At 40.3% G+C, this 24,419-nt stretch overlaps 1 protein-coding gene across 2 annotated transcripts in view; it reads left to right on the plus strand.

The window, feature by feature from the left end:
• Window positions 1–24,419, plus strand: part of GMDS (GDP-mannose 4,6-dehydratase) — a 657,290-nt gene that overhangs the window by 525,186 nt on the left and 107,685 nt on the right. The window lies entirely within an intron of this gene.

Genomic DNA, 24,419 nt, shown 5'->3' on the forward strand with positions numbered 1-24,419 from the left:
TCCCTCCGCTGCTACTCATGGCAGAAGGTATCCTTGACTGCATTTCTGGGGACACACTCAGAAAGGACAGAGTCTCTGAGAGCAAGATCATCTCTAGACCAGTCACTATAGCCAGTGTGCAGCTGGATTCTAGGTCTTCGACCTGTTGTCAGGGAGAGAACTTGGGGGTTGGGGGGAAGCCTCACTGAAGTCTGTAGTGTTGTTTGTTTTTTTAATTGAAAAGTAAATTCATTTGAGGTTAATGTGAGGGTACAAACAACCAGGTCAAAATATTTGATTTTGGGGCGGCGCCTGTGGCTCAGTGAGTAGGGCGCCGGCCCCATATGCCGAGGGTGGCGGGTTCAGACCCGGCCCCGGCCAAACTGCAACAACAACAACAAAAAAATAGCCGGGCGTTGTGGCGGGCGCCTATAGTCCCAGCTACTCGGGAGGCTGAGGCAAGAGAATCGCGTAAGCCCAAGAGTTAGAGGTTGCTGTGAGCCGTGGCACTCTACCAAGGGCGGTACAGTGAGACTCTGTCTCTAAAAAAAAAAAAAAAAAATATTTGATTTTGTTAGATTGGGTCCCTCTTGTGGTTATGTCCCACACACAAAAGGTATGCCAAATATCCCCAACCTATTCCCATTCAATGAGAGCACCCACCCCCTCCCCCTCCCTTATTACCTCTCCCCTTCCCTCATTACCCCTTCCTCCAACTTGAATTGAATTGAGTTTTTCCACTATGTGGGCATGCATTAGATCGTATACTATCTTCATATTCGTATTGAGTACACTGGATAATTTCTTTTCCTTTCTTGTGACACTTTACTAAGATGAATGTGTTTCTACTCCATCCAGTATGTTACAAAAGCTGTGAAGTCATCATCTTTTTATGGCTGAATAGTATTCCATTATATGCATATACCAAAATTTGTTAATCCATTCCTGAGTTGATGGACATTTCGGTTGTTTCCACATCATGGTGATTATAAATTGAGCTGCAATAAACAACCGAGTGCAAATGTCCTTATGATAAAATGATTTTGTTTTCTGATATTTTTTCTGGCCTAGTAGTGGGATTACAAGGTCAAATGGGAAATCTAATTTGAGTTCTTTGAGAATTCTCCATACTTCTTTCCAAAGCGGCTATATTAGTTGACAGTCTCATCAACAGTGTAAAGTGTTCCTCTCTCTCCATGTCCGCACCAGCATCTGCAGCTTTGGGACTTTGTGATGTGGGCTAATCTTACCGGGGTTAGGTGATATCTAAAAGTGATTTTGATGTGCATTTCTCTGATGATTAGGGATGATGAGCATTTTTTGATATGTTTGTTAGCCATTTGTCTGTCTTCCTCAGAGAATGTTCTGTTCATGTCTCTTGCCCAGTGATAGATGGGATTGTTAGCTCTTTTTTTGTTGATTAATTTGAGTTCTCCATAGATCCTAGTTAATAAGCCTTTGTCTAATTCGTAATAGGCAAATATCTTTTCCCATTCTGAAGGTTGTCTGTTTGCTTTGGTTGTTGTCTCCTTAGCTGTACAGAAGCCTTTCGGTTTAATTAAGTCCTGTTTATTTATTTTTGTTGTTGCAGTTTGCACTGAAGTCTTCTTCATAACATCTTTCCCCTGGCCGCTATCTCGAAGATTTCTTACCACACTTTCTTTTGTGATTTTTATTGTTTCATGCCTTAGATTTAAATATTTTATCCTTTTTGAATCAATTCTTATAAGTTGTGAAAGGTGTAGGCCCAGTTTTGGTCTTTTACATGTGATTATCTAGTTCTCCAAGCACTATTTGTTGAATAGGGATTCTTCTCCCCACTGTGTACTCTTATTTGGTTTATCAAAGATCAGGTGACTATAAAATGTTAATTTCATCTCATAGTTTTCTATTTGGTTCCAAATGTCTATGTGTCTATTTTTGTGCCAATATAATGCTGTTTTGATCACTATGGACTTGTAATATAGCCTAAAGTCTGGTAGGGTGATGCCCCCTGCTTTGTTTTTATCACTAAGAGTTGCCTTGACTATACAAGGTTTTATATGAAACAAAGAGCTATTTTTTCCAAACCTTCAAAGTATGATGTTGGTATTTTAAAGATTGCATTGAATTTATAGATTGCTTTGGGAAGTATAGACATTTTAAAAATGTTGATTCTTCCAAGCTATGAACATGGTATATTCTTCCATTTGTTAATGTCTTCTGTTATGTCTTTTCATAGGGTTTCATAATTCTTTTTGTAGAGATCCTTCACCTCTTTTGATAGGTATATTTCTATGTATTTCATTTTCTTTGAAGCTACTGTGAAGGGAACTGTGTCCTTGATTAGCTTCTCAATTTGGCTGTTGTGGCATATACAAAGGATACTGATTTGTGGCCATTGATTTTATATCCTGAGGTATTGCTATATTTTTTGATCACTTCCTAGAGTCTTGTGGTTGAGTCTTTGGGGTTCTCCAAGTATAAGATCATATCATCAGAAAGAGTGAAAGTTTGATCTCCTCTGCCACCGTTTGGATGCCCTTCATTTCCTTCTCTTGCCTGATTGTATTGGCTAGAACTTGCAGCACTGTGTTAAATAGTAGTGGCAATAGAGGACAGCCTTGTCTAGTTCCAGTTCTAAGTAGAAAAGCTTTCATGGAGTTTCACTCCATTCAGTATGATATTTGCTGTTAATTTGTTGTAGATGGCTTCAGTCAGTTTAAGAAATGTGCCACGTATGCCTGTCTTCTTAAGTGTTCTTGTTAGAAAAAGATGTTAAATTTTATCAAATGTTTTTTCTGCATCTATTGAGAGGATCATATGATCTTTATTTTTGCTTCTGTTGATATGGTGAATTACATTTGTGATTTGCATATGTTAAATCAGCCATGCTTCCCTGGGATGAAGCCTACTTGATAGTGATATATAATTTTTAATGCATACTATAATCTATTGGCTAAGATTTATTGAGAATTTTTGCATCTATATGGTCTGAAGTTCTCTTTTTCAGTTGGGTCTTTTCTTCATTTTGGTATACTGGTGGTTTGCTTCATAGAACAGGTTGGAGAAGATTCCTTCCTTCTCAATTTTTTGGAATTATTTCTGCAGTATGGGTATAAGCTCTTTTTTGAAGGTGTGATAGAATTCTGGTGTGAAGCCTACTAGACCAGGGCATTTTGTTGTTGTTGTTGTAAGATTTTTTTTTATCTGAAGGGATACTTATTTAAAACATTTATTGAACTACTATTTATAAAGCAATGGGCTGTATCAGCCGTATCCAATAGAAATACAACACAAATTGTAAACATATGGCATTTGTTCAGGAGGGAGAAGTAAGGTGCAGATCTCACTGGGCTAGAATCTAGGTATTGGTAGGGCTGCATTCCTTTCTGGAGGCCCCAGGGAAGCATCTATGTCTTCTTCTTTCCAGCATCTAGGCTGCCAACAGTCCTGGGTTCGCGGCCTCCTTCCATCTTCTGAACCATCTATGATGGGTTGAGTCTTCCTCAGAAGGAATCTCTCCAACCTCCTCTTCTGTCCCTGTCTTTCACTTTTAAAAGTCCCTGTGATTGGGCGGCACCTGTGGCTCAAGGAGTAGGGCGCTGGTCCCATATGCCGGAGGTGGCGGGTTCAAACCCAGCCCCGGCCAAAAAAAAAAAAAAAAAAAGTCCCTGTGATTATATTGGGCCCATCCAGATAATGCAAAATAATCACCCTATTTTTAAATCATCTAATTAACAACTTTTATTCTATCCACAACCTTAATTCCTTTTTGCTATGTAATGTAACATATTCACAGCTTCCAGGGATTAAGACATGAACATCTCAAAGGGCCAATATTCTGCCTAGCACAAACAGTAGGATGCTGTACACTTCATAGCATTGCTGTGGAGATGGTGAAGATTAAAGGAAGCACACTATCAAAGTACTTTGAAGAGTACCCAGCACATGGTAATGTTGGCAGTATTATGATATGTAGAGGCGATAAATAATGAAAGAGGGAGAATGAGTAGAAACAGTTGGAACACTGCAAATGTGCAAATTAGGAAGCTTGGGATGCATGTGGGGTGTCTATGTGTGGAAATAATGTTCTCTATTGAGAGTGTTACTCAAATGAAGAGTATTATGTTCAATCGCAGTGCTGCAAAGGGGACATTTATCCACAGGAATGAACCTAGACAAGGATAATAAGGATGAGGGTCAGTTGTAGCCACCTCATATGAGATGTAGTGATTGCAGAGATTAACAGGTCAGCCCTAGGACAGAGCTGACATCATGGGCATGTGACCCACAGTTCCCTGGTAGAACTCACAAGGGCACCATGCTTGGTTTTCTGCTCTTCAGTAGCCATCTTGAAACTCTAAATAATTTCATCTTTATACTGTTGTTTTATTGAGGTCACATGGGAAAACAGAGCCTGTGTGTGAGCAGGGAAGGTACACAAAATACACGTCTATTCATTCTTTTCACATAGCATCTTTTTATTATTTCTTCAATCTCAGTGCTTGATGGTCTGTTCAAGAGATCCACTTCTTGGTTAAGTCTAGGGAGAGGGTGTGATTCCAGGTATTGATCACTTTTCTCCACACTGTCAAATTTCTGGATATATAATTTCTTGTAGTATTTAGAGATAATCTCTTGTATCTCTATGGTATCTGCTGTTACGTCTCCTTTATCATTTCCAATTGAGGTTATTAGACATTTTACTTTTCTGTTTCTAGTTAAGGCCAAAGGTTTATCAATTTTATTTATTTAGCCAAAGAACCAACTTTTTGTTTCATTAATTTTCTGAATGATCCTTTTGTTTTCAATTTCATTGATCTGATTTAATTTTGGTTATTTCTTTTCTTCTGCTAGGTTTGGGATCAGATTGTTCTTCTTTTTCCATTTCCTTAAGATAATTTGTTTGTTTGTTGATGTACTCTCTATGTTTTTCAGATGTAGGCATCTAATGCAATAAATTTCCCTCTTAAGGCTGCTTTTGCAGTATCCCACAGGTTTTGGTAACTTGTGTCTTCATTGTTGTTATGTTTGAGGAATTTAAAAATTTTCTTCATTATCTCTTCCTTGACCCAACTGTCAGTCAGCATAGGTTGTTTAATTTCCATGCCTTTGTGGGGCAATTTGCATTTTTGTTGGTGTTGAGTTCTACCCTTGTTGCTTTGTGGTCTGAGAATATACAGGTATAATTTCTATTCTTTTAATTTTGTTGAGGTTTGATTTGTATCCTAGGGTATGATCTGTTTTAGAGAATGTTCCATGGGCTGACGAGAATGTGTATTCCTTAGCTTTAGGATGGTGTGTTGTGTATATGTCTATTAAGCCCATTTGTGCTAGGGTCACATTTAAGTCCTTTGTATCTTTGTTTAGTTTCTGTTTAGAGAATCTGTCCAGTTCTGTCAGAGGGGTATTAAACTTTCTGGCTGTTACACTGTTGTGGCTTATCATATTGCTCAGACCAATCAAGGTCTGTTTCATAAATCTGGGAGCATTTAAGGAATATTTATTATTATTTTTTTTAAATTTATTTTTATTAAACCATAGCTGTGTACATTAGTATGATCGTGGGGCACCATACATTTGTTTCATAGATCGTTTGACACATTTTCATCACATTAGTTAACATAGCTTTTGTAGCATTTTCTTAGTTATTTTGCTAAGACCTTTACATTCCACATTTACTAGGATTCACATATACCCTTGTAAGATGCACCGCAGGTGTAATCCCATTAATCCCCCTCCTTCCCCCTCCCTTCCCCCTCCCTCCCCTCCCTTTCCCCTTTCTCCCTATTCTTAGGTTATAACTGGGATATAGCTTTCATGTGAAGGTCCTACATTAGTTTCATAATAAGGGTGAGTACATTGGGTACTTTTTCTTCCATTCTTGAGACACTTTACTAAGAAGAATATGTTCCAGCTCCATCCATGTAAACATGAAAGAATTGAAGTGTCCTCTTGTATTTTTCCCTTGACCAGTATGAAGTGACCATCTTTATCTTTCTTAATTTTAGTTGCTTTAAATCCACTTGTATCTGAAAATAAGATTGCAACCCCTCCTTTCTTCTGATTTCCATTTGCTTGATATACTGTTTTCCATCCCTTAACCTTTAGTTTTGATTTGTCCTTCCATGTAAGGTGCATTTCCTGGAGACAGCCTATGGCTGGCTTATACTTTTTTTATACAATCTGTTAGCCTTTGCTTCTTCACTGGGGAATTCAAGCCATTAACATTTATTGAAAGAATTTATAAGTATGATGAAGTTATATTCATCTTATTTTGTGAAAGTTTGTTGCATAACTTTATCCTTTGATCCATTGTGGTAGCTAAGTTTGGGGGTTTTACTTTGCTAGAGATAATCTCTTGTATCTCTATAGTATCTGCTGTTACATCTCCTTTATCATTTCCAATTGAGGTTATTAGACATTTTTTTTTTTTTTTTTTTTGTAGAGACAGAGTTTCACTTTATTGCCCTCGGTAGAGTGCCATGGTGTCACACAGCTCACAGCAACCTCCAACTCCTGGGCTTAAGCGATTCTCTTGCCTCAGCCTCCCGAGTAGCTGGGACTACAGGCGCCCGCCACAACGCCCGGCTAATTTTTGGTTTGCAGTTTGGCCGGGGCTGGGTTTGAACCCGCCACCCTCGGTATATGTGGCCGGCGCCTCACCGACTGAGCCACAGGCGCCGCCCCGGTTATTAGACATTTTAATAGTTGAGATGGTCCATGTTGAGAATAGTTCCCAGTTTTTCCTGTAGACCTGCTCTTGTCGTGGCGAGTTTCCTCAATGTTTGCGTATCAACAAAAGATTTGACTTCTCCATCAACTTTGAAGCTTAGTTTAGCAGAATACAGAATTTGGGGGCTGAAAAGTATTTTGTTTAAGAAAGTTAAAGATCAGTGACCATTCTCTTCTGTCTTGGAAAGTTTCAGTTGAAAAGCTTGCTGTCACCTTAATGGATCTGCCCCTGTAGGTCAATTGGTGCTTACTCCTGGCTGCTTGCAGAATTTTCTCTTTTGTCTTAACTTTGGACAGGTTCGTTACAATGTGTCTTGGAGAAGCTCTGTTTGAGTTGAGGTGACCCAGGTTTGATATCTCTCTGAACAGAGTATGTTAGAATCTTTAGTGAAACTTGAAAAGTTTTTATTTATGATATCCTCCAGTAGGGCTTCCATTCCTTTGGGATGATCTTCCCCTTCAGGGATTCCTATAATTTGTATGTTTGAATGCTTCATGAAGTCCTTTTAATTCTCTGAGCAATTGTTCTGTTTTCTCTCTCTTCTTTTCTGTCTCTTCAACTACCTGGGTTAGCTTATGAACTTTACCTTCTAGTTCTGAGATTCTAACTTCTCCATGGTCTTATCTGTTCTTGATACTTTCTACTGCATCTTTATATTCCCTAATTAATTCCTTCATTTCCTTAAGCTCTGATATATCCTTTCTATATTTTTCATGTCTTTCATTCATTTTCTGGTTCTGTTTTCCACTTTCTCAGTCTGTGGTTTGAAGAGGGAAGGAACAGTCCTCCCCAACCCAGGATGCTATTGCAAAAGAAGGGCAGAATGGGACATGAGGTGGATAGACACACCATGACATGCACTGAATGTTTGGTATCATCTTGGAAATGTGCCAGGAGCTGTGCACCTACTCATTTTAATCCCAGGCTAGGCACACTATTGTACTGAGAAGGAAACTGAGGCACAATGCAGTTAAGCGTTCTTCTCTAGGTCACTAAGCTAGAGGGTAGTAGAGCCAGGATCTGAGATGAGTATTTTCTGACCCAAGAAGCCCTCTTTCCTTTATGTAACACTTTTTATCCTTCTCATTCATACTCTTTCAAAAATCTTTGTGATGCAATATGTGCTGTAAAAACAGACCCAGGCATGTGTGCCAGGGAAAGAGAACCTTCAACCAAATGCCAAGAGAATTTAGCAGCTATATCTTGGCTTTTGAAATTTCAAAAACCCAAGTTCTGATGAAATAAAGCAAGATTTGAAGGATTTTTCTAATAGTAGTCTTCACTGTAATGTCTTAAGGTTTATCACTAAAAACAAATTCCCCCTTAAACCATAGCACCTCTCCAGCTCCAGAGTGTCCCCAATGTTCTCAAAGCTGTCCACAGTGGGCATTCTGTAAGTACTGAACTGAGCATAAGTGGGTATCCCCAAAGCCAGCTTGTTCAGAAAGTTCTTCCAGGAATGCCCACTGTCACCCTGATTTCCCTGGGTTTTGTGGTTAGCATGGTGGTAATAGCTAGAGAGAAGCTACTATGCTGTCATCCCTGTCCTACTAAGAAGGAATGATGAGGACCTGAATTCAGCAAACAGCCTGGAGAAAGGATGGATTGATTCAAGGTAGACATAGGATCAGCAGAATTTGGTGAACAAATGGACGAAGAAGGTAAAGGAGAACCAAGGTTTCTAGCTTCATTGGTGGTGCCATTAATTAAAATAGAAAGCCTTCTGTCTTCTTGTGGTTTTTACCTCCTTTACCAGACACATTAGTCAATATCTGGAACGTTCTCACTTTTGCTGTTTTAAGATCTATGGTCTCTTCCCATTCCTGTACTGTTTTTGAAAACATCTTTTGTAATGTATACTATAAAGGCTTGACAAATGTGTTGCCATCTATATATTTAGAATCACACAAATATTCTCTCAAAGTCTGTGATATAATTTAAGTAATTTTTGCTTTGAATTTATTAGAGTTAATCAATTTGAGTTTGGGTTAGTACTCTGTTTCCCCAAAAATAAGACAGTGTCTTATTTTAAGGTGTGCTCCCAAAGATGCGTTAGGTCTTATTTTCAGGGGATGTCTTATCTTTCCTGTAAGTAGGTCTTATTTTTGGAGGATGTCTTATTTTCGAGAAAACAGGGTAGAAGATATTCAAGGGAGCAAGTCAATACCCCATACAATCCTGATAAAATTTAAGATAATGTCTGTTAATTAAATTCTATGCAGTCATATGTAATCAGAAGGCGGCAGCCTTATGACAACTGTTTTCTTCTAAGAGCATTATCAGGTGATTGTTTGAAGGTGGTTGCATTGTTGAGGCACTGTTTTATTTTTCACTTTCCCATCAACTCATTGCTAAGTTCGGAATGTGCAAAGGAAACACTTTTCCTACCATTAGAATGATAGCAGGATAAGTCAAATGTGCAAATACTTGTTTTAACTCAGTTTCTATCATTAATCATGTTAAATTTTAAGAAAAATTGTGAGAATAGCCTGCAACCATGCGAGAACCCACCTCTGCTGCTTGGTGGGTAGGGAGGCATGTTTCAGAGGATGGAAATATTTGTCGTAGTTTGTGGCATTATATTTACATTTTCAATAAAGACAACAAGGGTAAACTTATTATACATTACAAAAGAAACTCATTTCTAAACTCCTTCTGGCTGGGATAAGAAGCCATTTCGTGTTCATCACAATTCTCCCATAATTTGATTTTGTTTCCTGGTGGGTGGGATGCTGGGCCCCAGGCCCTGAGCCTGAGCCTTTGGTGACTAATTCTGAAGACAATGATGACATTAAAGACGGATGGCCACTGGATGTAAGTACTAGGGTAGGAATCAACATCCCCTGTGGCCATCACAGGTGTGGGGAGGCTTCCCTGAGCCTCTATGCAGTCTACACTGATAGGGTGCGCTATGTGTAAACAGGTTGTTCCAGTCAGCTGCTGTGGATACACAGAATTCTCCCATGGCGCACAGTAGTCTCGAGGGGTCTGTGCAGGGGTAAAATCACTTAGGCTCTGCATTTTCCCTATAGTACATTTTAAACCTTTAGATGTGCTGCTTTTAAATCAGCCACTTCTGAGCCCTCTGCTAGCTTAACTTCCACCTCAGCCACTTGCTGAATCCTCCTTTGATGTCCATGCTGTGTAACTAGGTTGAGTGAAATCTCCGAGCCTGCATGATGGAAATATAACTCATATTCACTCATCATCACTTAGAGTTTGCCTTTAGAGTTAGAAAAATCGATCGTGGTGAGAAAACCTGCACAGAAATGCCTATTCCTGAGTGTAGGTACTATGAGAACTTTCTGGAGAGACCCTAAATAGACTTTTTAAGAGTATTCACATTTATTTATTTATTTATTTATTTATTTTTTGAGACAGAGTTTCACTATGTTGCCCTCGGTAGAATGCAATGATATCACAGCTCACAGCAACCTCAAACTCTTGGGCTAAAGCGATTCTCTTACCTCAGCCTCCCAAGTAGCTGGGACTACAGCCGCCTGCCACAATGCCCAGCTATTTTGTTGTTGTTACAGTTGTCATTGCTGTTTAGCAGGCCCTGGCTGGGTTCAAACCCGCCTGCCTCAGTGTATATGGCTGGCACCCTAACCACTGATCTATGGGCACTGAGCCAAGATGTTAGAATTTCTATACAAGGTTCAAGTTATCATTTAAAGGATATCTCTTTCTCCCCCTTTTCCCTCTCTTTTTCTCTCTCTTCCTCCCTTCTAACCTCTCTCCTCTCTTCCTGGAAATCTAAGCCCTACTTTTATTTATAGTCATGAAATTCTAAGATACTTGGATTTTCAACCATTAAAAACAAAACTACTGCAGTGCAAGATGGATAATATGTACCTCCATTGAAGCAGGAGGCTTTTGAATTATTAGCATTGTATAGGATCTAATTTCAGTCCTGATCTCATGCTGGACTGTGGCGTCTGAGGCAACCCTCATTGCATTTCATGGGTGGCTGATATAACTCATTAGGTAGCAGATCCACTTTAGTTCTGAACTAAGGATCTATTGGAGCCTGGAAATAACTGCTGCCTTCATAATTACATAATTAAACATCCAGCACAGTGCCTGACAACTAGTAGATGCTCAATAATTTTGCTCTCTGCCTACCTCATTTATCTCAAAGCTAAACCCATTGAAGAGAATCAAAAAATATTTCCTTGCTCTTCAGAAGTACAGAGTCTAATTGGGTGACAGTAAGAACACATCATTTACAAACATCTGTGCACAGATTTCTTACATAGTACTGAAGCAGAAGTGCCACAATCAAGACTAGAGTGGTATCTGCAGAAAGGTAGATGTAAGCTGGCCCTAGCTGAATGTGGGAGCTATGATAGGTAGGAAGAAGGAAGGAGTTCCAGGTGGGAGGGATGGCATGAGAAAAGGCATGGAGGCAGGAGTGAGGGAATTGTGTGTGGGTGCTGGGCAAACTGACAAGCTGGGGTGGACCAGCCTGACCACGTCAGGCTCATCCAGAGATGCCTGCAGGTCCCTCCACTTCCCCTACCACTTCCTACTTCCTTCAGGTCTTAGCTCAGGCATCCTCCCTCAGGCCAGCAATGAGTCTGTGCTAGGTGGCCTCCCATGCTCTCACAGCACCCTGGCTCTTGGCGTCATCCCCTACAACAGACTTTAAGTTACTTACAGACAGAGACTATGTCTAGCTTACTCACGCCTGCATCCTTAGCACTTGGGATTTCTGGCTGGCAAGTGGGTGCTCTGTGACAATTTGTAGAAGGGACATGGGTGGACACACTGTGCAGGTAGAGGAGGTCCAGATGCAGAAGGCTCAAAGCTGTGGCTGCCACTCCGCCCCCATACCACAGCCTTGTGGGGAGGCCTCCTGTGTTCTGCTGTCTGCAGTAAAGCAGGAGAAGCTCTGCCTGTGTCCTTTGGGGATGGATGGTATGATCCAGCTAAGTTGATATGAAGAAAAACAAAGGAGGCAGCTATAGCATGGTTAGCAGTCCCTGTAAAGATAGCATAGGAAGATGGAGCTCGTCTAAATGCCAGCTGGGCATTTGAAAAGTCTTTCATTGCCATTTCCACAAGCTGAGGAGAAGCACCGCTAGTCTTTTTCTTTTAATTATTTGATCCCTTGATCCCCCTCAGTAGGCACCACCACACAAGGCTTTTTTCATTGAGTTCATCTTGCCAGTCTGATTTCCTAGAGATGAAGCATAAGAAAAGACCATTTGAAAGTAGACCCTCTGTAGTAAACAGTTTCTCAGTGATACTAATACAAAGAAGAAAGCAAGGGAAATATTGACCAGGTGACAGCTCTTACCGAAAATGATGTTGGGAGGGGCCTCCCCATAAAAATGGCAGTGTCCTTTTAGAGAGTTCCACACCCTCTGGCTCACGCTGACTGAAGCTGGGGTGTATCTGGGTCCAGGCAGTCAGTCTAGCCAGGGGGGCCTCAGCTAGCAGTCTTGGCCCCAGCACCCCTCCCAGGGGCTTCTGTGACTTGTTTAGCTTTTTACACTAGCAGCATTGATACCTGCTCCACTCGTGGGGTACAGATTCAGCAGTTAACATGCATAAGGGCCCCAAGATATAGAAATCACACAATTAACGTTCAGCCTTAAGAAGTGACTTCTATATGAACAGGTGAATAATGGGCTTAAATTTTTCTTCTTTTGTTGCAGTTGATTATTCGTTAACCACAACGTAACTGCTGGGTTTGTTGCTGCCAGAACTGCCTTACATAAGAACAGTTATCGTCACCAATATTAATAAAATGGCAGAATTCTGAGCATAAGTAAGGGTAAACCACTCTCCTTTTCAAGAGCAATACGAGGAGCCATACACCTCTGAGATGCTCATAGATTCAGGATACACCCTTTAGACCAGTGTTGTCCTTTAAACAGTAGAGTTTATGATTAAAGTAGTGGTCCCAGGCGTAAAGATTGTACCCTTCCTCATCTCTCCTGGCACCCCTTAGAGCAGAGCCTCCTCCTAGACCTGTGGCTCCAGCCCTCTTGCCTCTCAAGCTTCCCTCCTTGCCCCTCCAGCATCCTCTACAGCTTCCTCCTTTCTTTACAGATGTCCCCCCGGGCATGTTCCCTCCAGGCACTGCCCAGCCTGTCTCTTCCCCTGCTGTGCTAAATGTCATCCAGGAGCCTCCCCCACATGCTGCCTACCTTCCCTGTCAGCTCTAGACACACCATCTAAGCAGCTTTCTCTGTTTTGTTTTTTTTTGTTTGTTTGTTTAATTTCTAGAATATCTTGTTTCACATTGCCTTTTTTTTTAATACACATATATAGCATCCTATTCTTGTTTCTTTGGTATCTTTCTTGATAGTTCTGAGGATATTAGCAGTGGTATCTGTGGTGACTGTTTTGTTTTGGCTTGTTTTTTTTTTTGAGACAGAGTCTCACTTTGTTGCCTCGGTAGAGTGCTGTGGCATCACAGCTCACAGCAACCTCCAGCTCTTGGGCTTCCGCGATTCTCCTGCCTCAGCCTCCAGAGCAGCTGGGACTGCAGGCGCCCGCCACAACACCTGGCTATTTTTTTGTTGCAGTTCAGCCGGGGCTTGGTTCCAACTTGCCACCCTCGGTATATGTGGCCAGCACCCTCCTCACTGAGCCACAGGCACCGCCCTTTATTTTGGTTTTTAATTCTCTTCCCTTTGCTTGTTCTATGTCCTGCAAATTGCTTTTTTCGAATTTGTTTTGATTTTTCTTTCATATATGCAGTTTTCCTCATGTATCAGATAATACTTGGTTATCTGCTTATGTTTAAAGTTGGAAGCCTAAAAAGCTTTTGAGAACCTAGTTAGAGCTTGTGACAGTGTCACTATACGATGACCTGACAGGGCCATTGAGTTAGAGAATCTCTGAAGCCCAGAAAAGACTCCCCAGTGTCTTTTCTGGAAGGAAATAGGCCTGGCAGCTCCCTGGGGCTGAGGAGGGGGGTGGTTCTCAGTATTCAGCATGCATATATTCCCTTAATTCCCTCATCTCAACATAGTGACCCACCTTTCACTGGACCTGCAGCCTTTAGTCCAGTGATCTTCTATTACAGGGAGAGTGAGACAGTTGCCAAGTGAGGAGTTGGGCACCAAACTGCATCCCAAGGAGACTTGCAACCCGTCCCCACTTCCTGAACTTTTGGAGGCTTCTGCAAGTGTACATTGGGTGCCATTTCACCTCTCCAACCATTGGCTTAGGAGACTTTTCTAGGCTTCTGCTAAGTCCTTCAACACTCATCCATCTGCTTTCTGGCTTCCAGAATTTGGTCTTTCTTATCTCCGTACTGTTCTACATAATATTAGGCTGTGTAAGTTTGTTCCTTTTTCAAAACAAGTCTGTGGAAGGAGTAAAATGATGGTGCAAACCACTGTCTTTATCCAGAACCCAGTGCTTCTCCCAGGATTGCTTTATGCCATTTATTAAATTTTACCTGATGCAGCTTCCTACTTTCACATCCATGCACAAATAAAGTAAGCTTTCCTAAGAATAGTTCCTGAAAGGTTTTGTGATGTTTGGGTCACTACGAGGAGTATATTATCCCCCCCCCACACTTAGGTGCACTAGTTCCCCAAACTGGATTTATGTGGTTGACTTTGCTTTTGTTCCTTTAAAGAAACGTGTAGATTTTAATAGCACCCCGTCTCGCCTTATTGTGCTTGATCCTGTTCTTCCTCAGTGCTTTATATTACTGTTTAATGCTTAATAGGAACCAATAATTTATTTTAAAAATGAAATTATACAGGATCCATACTCTGCAAGCTGTCAATCTAAATTAGTAGGTAGTAATTCTGTTAATTAGCTGAATCCTCTCCTCTCTGTCAAGCCACCATCATTTCATTAACATTACAGCTCTGCTTTGAGTCATAACATTACTTGTTAGGACAAGTTAGCTGTTACCTTTTATTTGTTAATACAAGTGTTTCATGTATTGTCGTAAGTGAATGTTTTTGGCCCTTGGCCGAAACTTTTGCTTACTGCTCTCATACAGACCTGGTATAAATTAGAAAGTGTTTTTTGCCAACTCAGTTCTGCTTTGAGCCATTTCCTGGTTACATTTGATTATTCAGTGTAGCTATACTAAGTGTAGAGGGCAATGCCCTGCCCTCAGAGACTGATTTGACTGTGAACAAGCATTTCCAAGATGGAAGTCCAGCAGACCACATTCAGACAGCGTTAAGAAGAGATTTGGTGGAAGCTCATTGCCTATGTGGCATTAAACCCAAGTCTGACTTTCAGGTTGTACTTAATAAGCGCTTTAGAGGAGAAATACCCTTCTTTCAGCCTTTTCCCATTTCAGTGTTATAAATCCCAGTGTTAGCTTATGACTAGCAAAGCAATCAAAGAGAACCAGTAGTAGACACTAACAGTCAAGTGGTTCCATCTTACAGCCTGTTGGGTATAAATGGGAATTAAATGCTTTCCTTCAGTTCGGCATGATGTGATACCATTAAGGGGGGCATCTGTGGCCTGCAGGCCAAATCTCAGCTGAGACCTGTTTTTTCACCATCCTAGAGATAAAGATGAGTTTTACAGTAAAAAAGAATAGTTAAAAGATGACCATGACAATAATGAAGAAAAGAGAGGAGGAAAAAGGAAGGATGTATAACAGATGTATAACAGACTACATGTTATAAGTAAAGCTTAAAGCATTTACTATCTGGTTCTTCACAAGAAGTGTGCAGACCCCACTAAAGTCCAAAGACCCTGCTAACACCACCTCATTCCTTTCTTGACCCATAGACTCCCTCCCTCATCAGAGACAGCTTTCTGAGTCATTACCAAGGCTTTATCAATTTAAATCTGTGTGTTTGTGTATGATTTTTTAAAAACTGAATTATAAATAGATTTAAATCACCAGTTCTCAAGTCTGTGACATCTGAGGAGATTTACCAATATGAAAGACAGTGAAATTATATGTGCGCATAAGTCAGCATGACCTGTCATAGACTAAATATCTACCTACAAATACCTACCAGTCACCAAATCTAAAGTGTTTCTGTTAACCCTTTGGCTTAGATGGAGGTACTGTAAGGAACGTAACTGCTGGGTATCTGCTGAGCTTGTTTCTCTTTGTGAAATATGTAATGTCAACAAAAATAAAGTGTAAAATATGCCAATGAAATGCAGATATCCTTTCATTTACTGAAAGCTTAACCAGAGAAAAGTTCTACTTAAGCAATTAACTTTAGAATTAGATATGTACTTTTTTTAAAATCATAACTTAACCAGTTATCTTCCTTTGCCAATATTAGACAAGATTTGGTCTTTGTCCCTTGTGGTCTTTGTCCAGAATGATGTACAGGGGTCCTCATTCTGTTATCTCATTTTAAAACATTTTCAGTCTCTGTGCTCCAAAATATTCATTTCAGGTGGATTTTCCAAAAATTTAGCTTGGATTCTATAAGTCCCTTGCTTTGAAATTCCCAGACCTACATGACCTGTCAAATTAAACTCATCATCATTAAGAAAGAAGCTGTACCAGATAAATAAGTTAATAGACATCCCTTTTCAAGTTAATGAATTAATACTATAAAAGCGATGGAAAAATAAACAGTTGTACAGTTTTCAATTGTTCAGCCTACTGTGCTGATTCTCGCCATGTCATGGGACATTTTTCTTCTTTTTTCTTTATTAAATCATAGCTATGTACATTAATGCGATCATGGGGCACCGTACACTGGTTTTATAGACCGTTTGACACATTTTCATCACACTGGTTAACATAGCCTTCCTGGCATTTTCTTAGTTATTGTGTTAAGACATTTGTATTCTACATTTACTAAGTTTCACACATACCTTTGTAAAATGCACCACAGGCGTAATCCCACCAATCATCCTCCCTCCGCCCACCTCTCCCCTTTCTCCCCTCCCTTTCCCCCTTTCTCCTGGGTTATAATTGGGTTATAGCTTTCATGTGAAAGCCATAAATTAGTTTCATAGTAGGGCTGAGTACATTGGATACTTTTTCTTCCATTCTTGAGATACTTTCCTAAGAAGAATATGTTCCAGGTCTATCCATGTAAACATGAAAGAGGTAAAGTCTCCATCTTTCTTTAAGGCTGCATAATATTCCATGGTGTACATACACCACAATTTATTAATCCATTTGTGGATCAGTGGGCACTTGGGCTTTTTCCATGACTTAGCAATTATGAATTGAACTCCAATAAACATTCTGGTACAAATATCTTTGTTATGATGTGATGTTTGGTCTTCTGGGTATGTGCCTAGTAGAGGAATCATTCGATTGAATGGCAGATCCATTTTTAGATCTCTAAGTGTTCTCCAAACATCTTTCCAAAAGGAATGTATTAATTTGCATTTCCACCAGCAGTATAGAAGTGTTCCCTTTTCTCCACATCCACGCCAACATTTCTGGTCTTGGGATTTTGTGATATGGGCTAATCTTACTAGAGTTAGATGATATCTCAAAGTAGTTTTGATTTGCATTTCTCTGATAATTAAAGATGATGAGCATTTTTTCATATGTCTGTAGGCCATGCGCCTGTCTTCTTCAGAGAAGTTTCTCTTCAAGTCCCTTGTCCAGCCTGAGATGGGATCACTTGTTCTTTTCTTGCTTATATGTTTGAGTTCTCTGTGAATTCTGGTTATTAAACCTTTGTTGAAGACATAACCTGCAAATATCTTCTCCAATTCTGATGGGTGTTTGCTTGCTTTACTTACTGTGTTCTTGGCTGTGCAGAGGCTTTTTACTTTGATCAGGTCCCAGTAGTGTATTTTTGAAGCTGCTTCAATTGCCCGGGGCTTCCTCCTCATCAAATATTCGCCAAGACTGATTTCTCCAAGGGTTTTTCCTGCACTCTCTTCTAGTATTTTTATAGTTTTGTGTCTTAAGTTTAAATCTTTAATCCAGTGATAGTCTACCTTAGTTAATTGTGAAAGGTGTGGGTCCAGTTTCAGTCTTCTACAGGTTGCAAGCCAGTTCACCCAGCAACATTTGTTAAACAGGAAATCTTTTCCCCACTGAATGTTTTTAATTGGCTTGTCAAAGATTAAGTAACAGTAAGTAGCTGGATTCATCTCTTGGTTCTCTATTCTGTTCCAGACATCTACTTCTCTGCTTTTGTGCCAGTACCATGCTGCTTTGATCACTATCAATTTGTAGTATAGTCTGAGGTCTGGTAGCGTGATTCCTCCTGCTTTGTTTTTATTTCTGAGTAATGTTTTGACTATTCGAGGTTTTTTCTGATTCCATATAAAACGAAGTATTATTTTTTCAAGATCTTTAAAGTATGACAGTGGAGCTTTAATAGGAATTGCATTAAAATTATATATTGCTTGGGGTAGTATGGACATTTTAACAATGTTGATTCTTCCCAGCCATGAGCATGGTATGTTTTTCCATTTGTTAACATTTTCAGCTATTTCTTTTCTTAGAGTTTCATAGTTCACTTTATAGAGATCTTTCACGTCCTTTGTTAGATAAACTCCCAAATATTTCATTCATCTACTGTGAATGAAATAGAGTCCTTAACTGTTTTTTCAGCTTGACTATTGTTGGTATTTAAAGGCTACCGATTTATGAATGTTGATTTTGTAACCTGAGATGAGGCTGTATTCTTTGATCACTTCTAAGAGTTTTGTAGTTGAATCCCTGGTGTTTTACAGATATACAATCATATCATCTGCAAAGAGCAAAAGTTTGATCTCTTCTGACACTATATGGATACCCTTGATCGCCTTTTCTTCCCTAATTGCGATGGCTAAAACTTCCATCACAATGTTAAAGAGCAGTGGAGACAATGGGCAGCCATGCATAGTTCCTGATCTGAGTGGAAATGATTTCAATTTCACTCCATTCAATATGTTATTGGCTGTGGGTTTGCTGTAGATGTCCTCTATCAGTTTAAGAAATGTCCCTTCTATACCAATTTTCTTAAGTGTTCTGATCATGAAGGGATGCTGAATATTATCAAAAGCGTTTTCTGCATCAATTGAGAGAATCATATGGTCTTTGGTTTCTAATTTGTTTATGTGCTTAATTATACTTATAGATTTACGTATATTGAACCAGCCTTGAGACCCTGGGATAAAACTGACTTGGTCATGATGTATAATGTGTTTGATGTGTTGCTGGATTCTGTTTGTTAGGATCTTGTTGAATATTTTTGCATCTATATTCATTAGTGATATTGGTCTGTAATTTTCTTTTCTTGTTGGGTCTTTTCCTGGTTTGGGGATCAGGGTGATGTTTGCGTCATAGAACGTGTTGGATAGTCTTCCTTCTTTTTCTACTTTTTGGAACAGGTTGAGTAATATAGGTACTAATTCCTCTTGAAAGGTTTGGTAGAATTCTGACATGAAGCCATCTGGTCCCAGGCTTTTCTTTTTAGGGAGGTTTTGTATGGTTGATGCTATTTCAGAACTTGACATAGGCCTGTTCAACATTTCCACTTGATTCTGCCTAAGTCTTGGAAGGTGACGTGATTCCCAGTATAGGTCAATTTCCTTCAGATTTTCATATTTCTGAGAATAAAGTTTCTTGTAGTATTCATTAAGGATTTTTTGAATTTCTGAGGAGTCTGTTGTTATTTCATCTTTGTCGTTTCTGATTGATGAGATTAGAGATTTTACTCTTTTTTTCCTGGTTAGGTTAGCCAAAGGTTTATCTATTTTATTGACCTTTTCAAAAAACCAACTTTTTGATTTATTGATCTGTTGTATAATTCTTTTGTTTTCAATTTCATTTAATTCTGCTCTAATTTTGGTTATTTCTTTTCTTCTACTGGGTTTGAGGTTGGCATGTTCTTCCTTTTCCAGTTGCTTGAGATGTCCCATTAAGTTGTTAACTTCCTCTCTTTCCGTTCTCTTGAGGAAGGCTTGCAGTGCTATAAATTTCCCTCTTAGGCCTGCCTTTGCGGTATCCCAGAGGTTCTGATAATTCATGTCTTCATTGTCATTCTGTTCCAAACATTTGGCGATTTCCTTCTTAATCTCATCTCTGACCCAGCTATCATTCAGCATAAGGTTATTTAACTTCCATGTTTTCGTATGAGTATGCAGATTCCTGTTGTTACTGAGTTCAACTTTTATTCCATGGTGGTCCGAGAAGATGCAAGGAATAATTTCTGTTCCTTTAAATTAACTCAGGTTAGACTTGTGAGCTAAGATGTGATTGATTTTGGAGTATGTTCCATGGACTGATGAGAAGTATGTGTATTCAGTTTTGTTGGGATGAAATGTTCTGTAGATGTCTGCTAAATCCAAATGTTGGATGGTTAGGTTTAAATGTAAAATTTCTTTGCTCAGCTTCTTATTGGAGGATTGATCCAACACTGCCAAAGAAGTGTTGAAATCTCCGACTATTATGGAGCTGGAGGAAATCAAGTTGCTCATGTCTGTTAGAGTTTCTCTTATAAATCGAGGTGCATTCTGGTTGGGTGCATAGATATTAATAATTGAAATTTCATCATATTGAGTATTACGCTTAACAAATATGAAGTGACCATTCATATCCTTCCTTACTTTTGTTGGTTTAAAGCCTATTGTGTCTGCAAATAGAATTGCAACACCTGCTTTTTTCTCATTACCATTTGCCTGAAATATGGGCGACCATCCTTTCACCCTGAGTCTATATTTATCTTTTAAGGTAAGATGTGACTCTTGTATGCAGCAAATATCTGGCCTGAGTTTTTGTATCCAGTCAGCTAACCTGTGCCTCTTTAGAGGACAGTTTAAGCCATTCGCATTAATGGAGAATATTGATAAGTCTGGTAAAATTTGGGGTATCGAGTTTTTCGAAAGTCCAGTGGACATTTTTAATCCTTTCACCACTGTGAAAGTTGAAGTTTGATCAAAAGTTTCTGAGTGAGTTTACTTTTGTGTTAGAGGATTGGGCTGATCATTATGGAGGATAGGTCTGAGAATATCCTGAAGAGTTGGTTTTGTTATGGCAAATTTCTTCAACTTATGAATGTCATTAAAGTATTTAATTTCTCTATCATAAATGAAACTCAGTTTAGCTGGATACAGTATCCAGGGTTGAAAGTTGTTTTGCTTTAGGAGATTAAAAGTCGATGACCAACCTCTTCGAGCTTAAAAAGTTTCAGCAGAGAGATCTGCAGTCATTCTAATATTCTTCCCTTTGTAGGTAATGGATTTCTTATGTCTGGCTGCTTTGAGAATTTTCTCCTTCATATTAACTTTAGTGAAGTTAATTATGATATGCGTGGGGGATGTCTTATTGGGATTGAGTCCTGCTGGGGTTCTGAAACTGTCTGCTATCTGAATTTCAGAATCTCTTGGCATGTCTGGAAAATTCTCTTTTATAATTTCATGGAGAAGGGCCTCTGTGCCTAGCGAGGCCACTTCATCACTTTTAGGGATTCCAGTGAGGTGGGTATTAGCCTTCTTCTTCGAATTATCCCAGAGCTCTCTGAGAGAATGATCTATTTTTGCTCTCCATTTCTCTTCCTTTTTGAAAGTTTGAGATCATTCAAAGGCTTTGTCTTCAATGTCAGAAATCCTTTCTTCTTCTTTCTCCACTCTGTTACTGAGGGATTCTACTGTATTTTTAAGATCTTTGAGGGCTGCAAATTCTTGCTTCAGTGCATCAAAATCTTCGGTGGTTTTGTCTTTAAATTCATTAAATTCTTGAGACAGCTTTTGAATTTCTTCTCGAATTTCTAGTTCCGACTTTTGAATTGCTGCTCGAATTTCAAATTCCAAATTTTCCTCCATTCTGTTAATCTTGTTTGCAATCCAAATTCTGAATTCGATTTCTGACATCTCGGCCAGCTGTTTATGAATGGGATCTTCAGTTACATCTGCCATGTCTTTCCTTGGGGGGACGCTGATCTATTCTGGTTATTCATGTTACCAGAGTTTTTCCGCTAATTCTGCCCCATGATTGTTTTATACCATTTGATTTTTCCCTTGGAGCTTTGTCGAGGATCCGTACAGTGCTATGGCCTGAGAAACTGGTGACCTGTTTGGTGTGGTGGGGCTAAGTGGTTCTGTCGTGTTTTCAGCTGGTCTCTGTTCAGCCCTAGTGAAACAGTTACTCTGCGTTTAAGTCTCAACTGTGGAGAAATACCAGCAATTAAGTCACCCCTCCCCCCAAAGGCAACAGTTGGAAAAGGAAAATCAAACCTTCCTACAACCACACACCCAGGGCACCTCCTGAATAGTCCTCGGGCGATTGGCTCAGTTCAAAAGGTCCAAATCAGTTGTCTCAGTCAGCACCTGTCTCAGGTGGGTCTCTGGCAACTGGATCGCAGGGTTCTGGTGACTACTCAGATATGGCTTGCTTCAGTGCTCCATTGAGTCAGGAGGACCCACGCAGCAAATATATCAGTCTGGAGAGGTTGATGCCTCCTTCCCCACTTTGCACCTCTGTCATACCCAGTCACTGATAGTCCCTCAGGGCTTTGACCCAGTTGCCTGTCGTGAACAGATACTCCAGGGGTTTGCACCTGCCTGAATCACAAGGAAATCTATTTCTGCTCAGCCACGCTGCTGCGCTCTGCCTCTATCTAGCAGGGGGAGGTGAGGCCTGACAACCTCGGGCGCTTGATGGAGGCTGGGGGGTGTTCACTCAGTTCCATACCTGCTCCTGATTGATGTTACTGACCGAACAGAACAGAACAACTTTGCGGGAATTTGTTTCTGTCCCTGCTAAATTCCCCTGCAGAAGAGAAGGTGTTTTGAGTTCCCAGAGCCTGCGCCTCAGGCCCTGTCTTTGCTCCTGCAGGTTTGTATTCAGTTAGCTGTCAGTTCTAGCCTCCTGCCTTCTTTGTCTATAGGCTGACAATCCCCTGAGGGCTGGGTATGTCTTAGGCTTAGTAAAGCAGTCCTCTGGGTCAGCCCCGCCCTGGGAACTTCCCAGATCTGTGCATGCGTTTCTAGTCCCCGCGCTCCACCCAGGCCAGTACCACCTCAGGCAACCCTTTACTCACAGGGCCTGCCTTTTCATCCCAGATCTGTTTCATGGTGGTTGCCACCTGAGTAGATGTCCGGCCTCCTCTGGTTGCCCAGGGAGACAGGGCGTGTGGCTTCAGAATATCCGGGAGTGAGCCCTATTGTTGCTAAAAGATGGCTGCTGCTCTGCGCCTCGGGGCACTGCCGCTCCGTTGTGGTTCCTTCTCAGCTGACCGTCCTCTCCTCACTCCCGTGCCCCAGAGTTAGCACTGACCAGCTGCAGTTTAGGCCCTGTCCACACCCCTCGAGAAATCACCCAAGAATCTGAACTCTGGGGGACAGGCCTCTAGACCTCAGAGTGAGAGTGGAGGGGAGTGCTGGGAGCACAGAGTTGCAGGAGAAAATATATATGGTTTTATACAGTTTTATTCCTGGCAGGAGAACGCTGTGGCACCCTAGTAGGGGAGGTAGGTCCAGTTTTTAGAGGGTCTCTCCCGTGGAGTGGGGTGGGAGGACCTTTGAACTCTGCTCATTTGTTTGTGGGGCACTCCAAGCCGTTCTCATGGGGGAGGGGACTCCTGTCCGCTTGGTGATGGATTTTGTATCTTTTGTTTGTATCCTTGGGGTCACAGCTTGCCTCAGTGGGTTTGATGTGCGTTCTTCAACCTTCTCTCTTGGTACAGCTCTAATTCACCAGGTTACTTGCTAAATTTCTGTCCTTTAACTCTCCTTCTGGACAGAAGCCTCTGTGGAAAGCTGTCTTCAGTCAGCCATCTTGTCTCCGCCCCTTCTATACCACAGTTTGTTGATCCATTCATGGGTTGATGGGCACTTAGGTTGCTTCCATGACTTGACAATTATGAATTGAGAGGGAGCTCAGCCGGGTCTCCTCTCATCTCCTTTGCGGGCAGCTCTCCCAGTCTCAGTGGCCTCCCGAGTATTTCCCGGCACATTTTTCATATTTGCCTTAGGTCCATTAGCAAATTCAACACATTAATAAACTGATTATTCCTTCATCAGTGAAATAGTTGCACTTGCTATCAAGAAGTGATGTGCTAGAACATTCCTTTTCCAACATATAACCATAATAACTTAATGATGGTCATTCGGTGTTCATTTTCAGTGATACCCGTGACTGACATAGTCGAATAACTAGCGTGCTGTTGTTCCCTTCCATCTCCCATGGTGACTCTGATCCAGGGAACCCAAAGAATTGTCCTGTGTTTATAGGATTTGTCTGTAGCTGATAAAGCAAACTAGTTCTAAGGATAGGCATTGGATTCAAACATAAGTCATACTTTTTAACGACTTTTCCTTCTTTGTCAAAAAATTCATTTGTAAATATAAATGCTTTATATTATATAGTCTAATGTTTGGATATTAGATTATAAAAATCCAGAGTTCAATATTAAGACAGTGGCTTGATTTATAAAAATTGAGAAGATAAAATGGATAATTAGAATTTTAGTGAGAGAAGCTGGTCTTAAGGCATATGGTTGTTACTGATGTCACCTGTGGTTTAAACGTGAGTCCAAGTAACATCCTAGCTAAGTCACAGGAGGTTATAGAAGAGAGACGCTGATATGAACAATTAGTTATGCACTTTTTGGAGGTTTTATCATCTGAGAAATTTATTAATTTCTCCCCATCACTGACTGGGGAGAACAGGGGAACATGTATATAATCTAAGGATGAATTGAATGGTTAATTAGGATATGAAACTTATTCCCAAATAGAATACATTCCCTTAACACTATCTCTAAAACAACAAAAGGAAGAAAAAAATAAAGACAGGGAAGAACAAAAGATATTAATTAATTTGAAATAATTGACTTAATCATGAACAGTCTAA

Source organism: Nycticebus coucang, chromosome 9 (genome assembly GCF_027406575.1).
Source record: "Nycticebus coucang isolate mNycCou1 chromosome 9, mNycCou1.pri, whole genome shotgun sequence".
Lineage (NCBI taxonomy): Eukaryota > Metazoa > Chordata > Mammalia > Primates > Lorisidae > Nycticebus > Nycticebus coucang.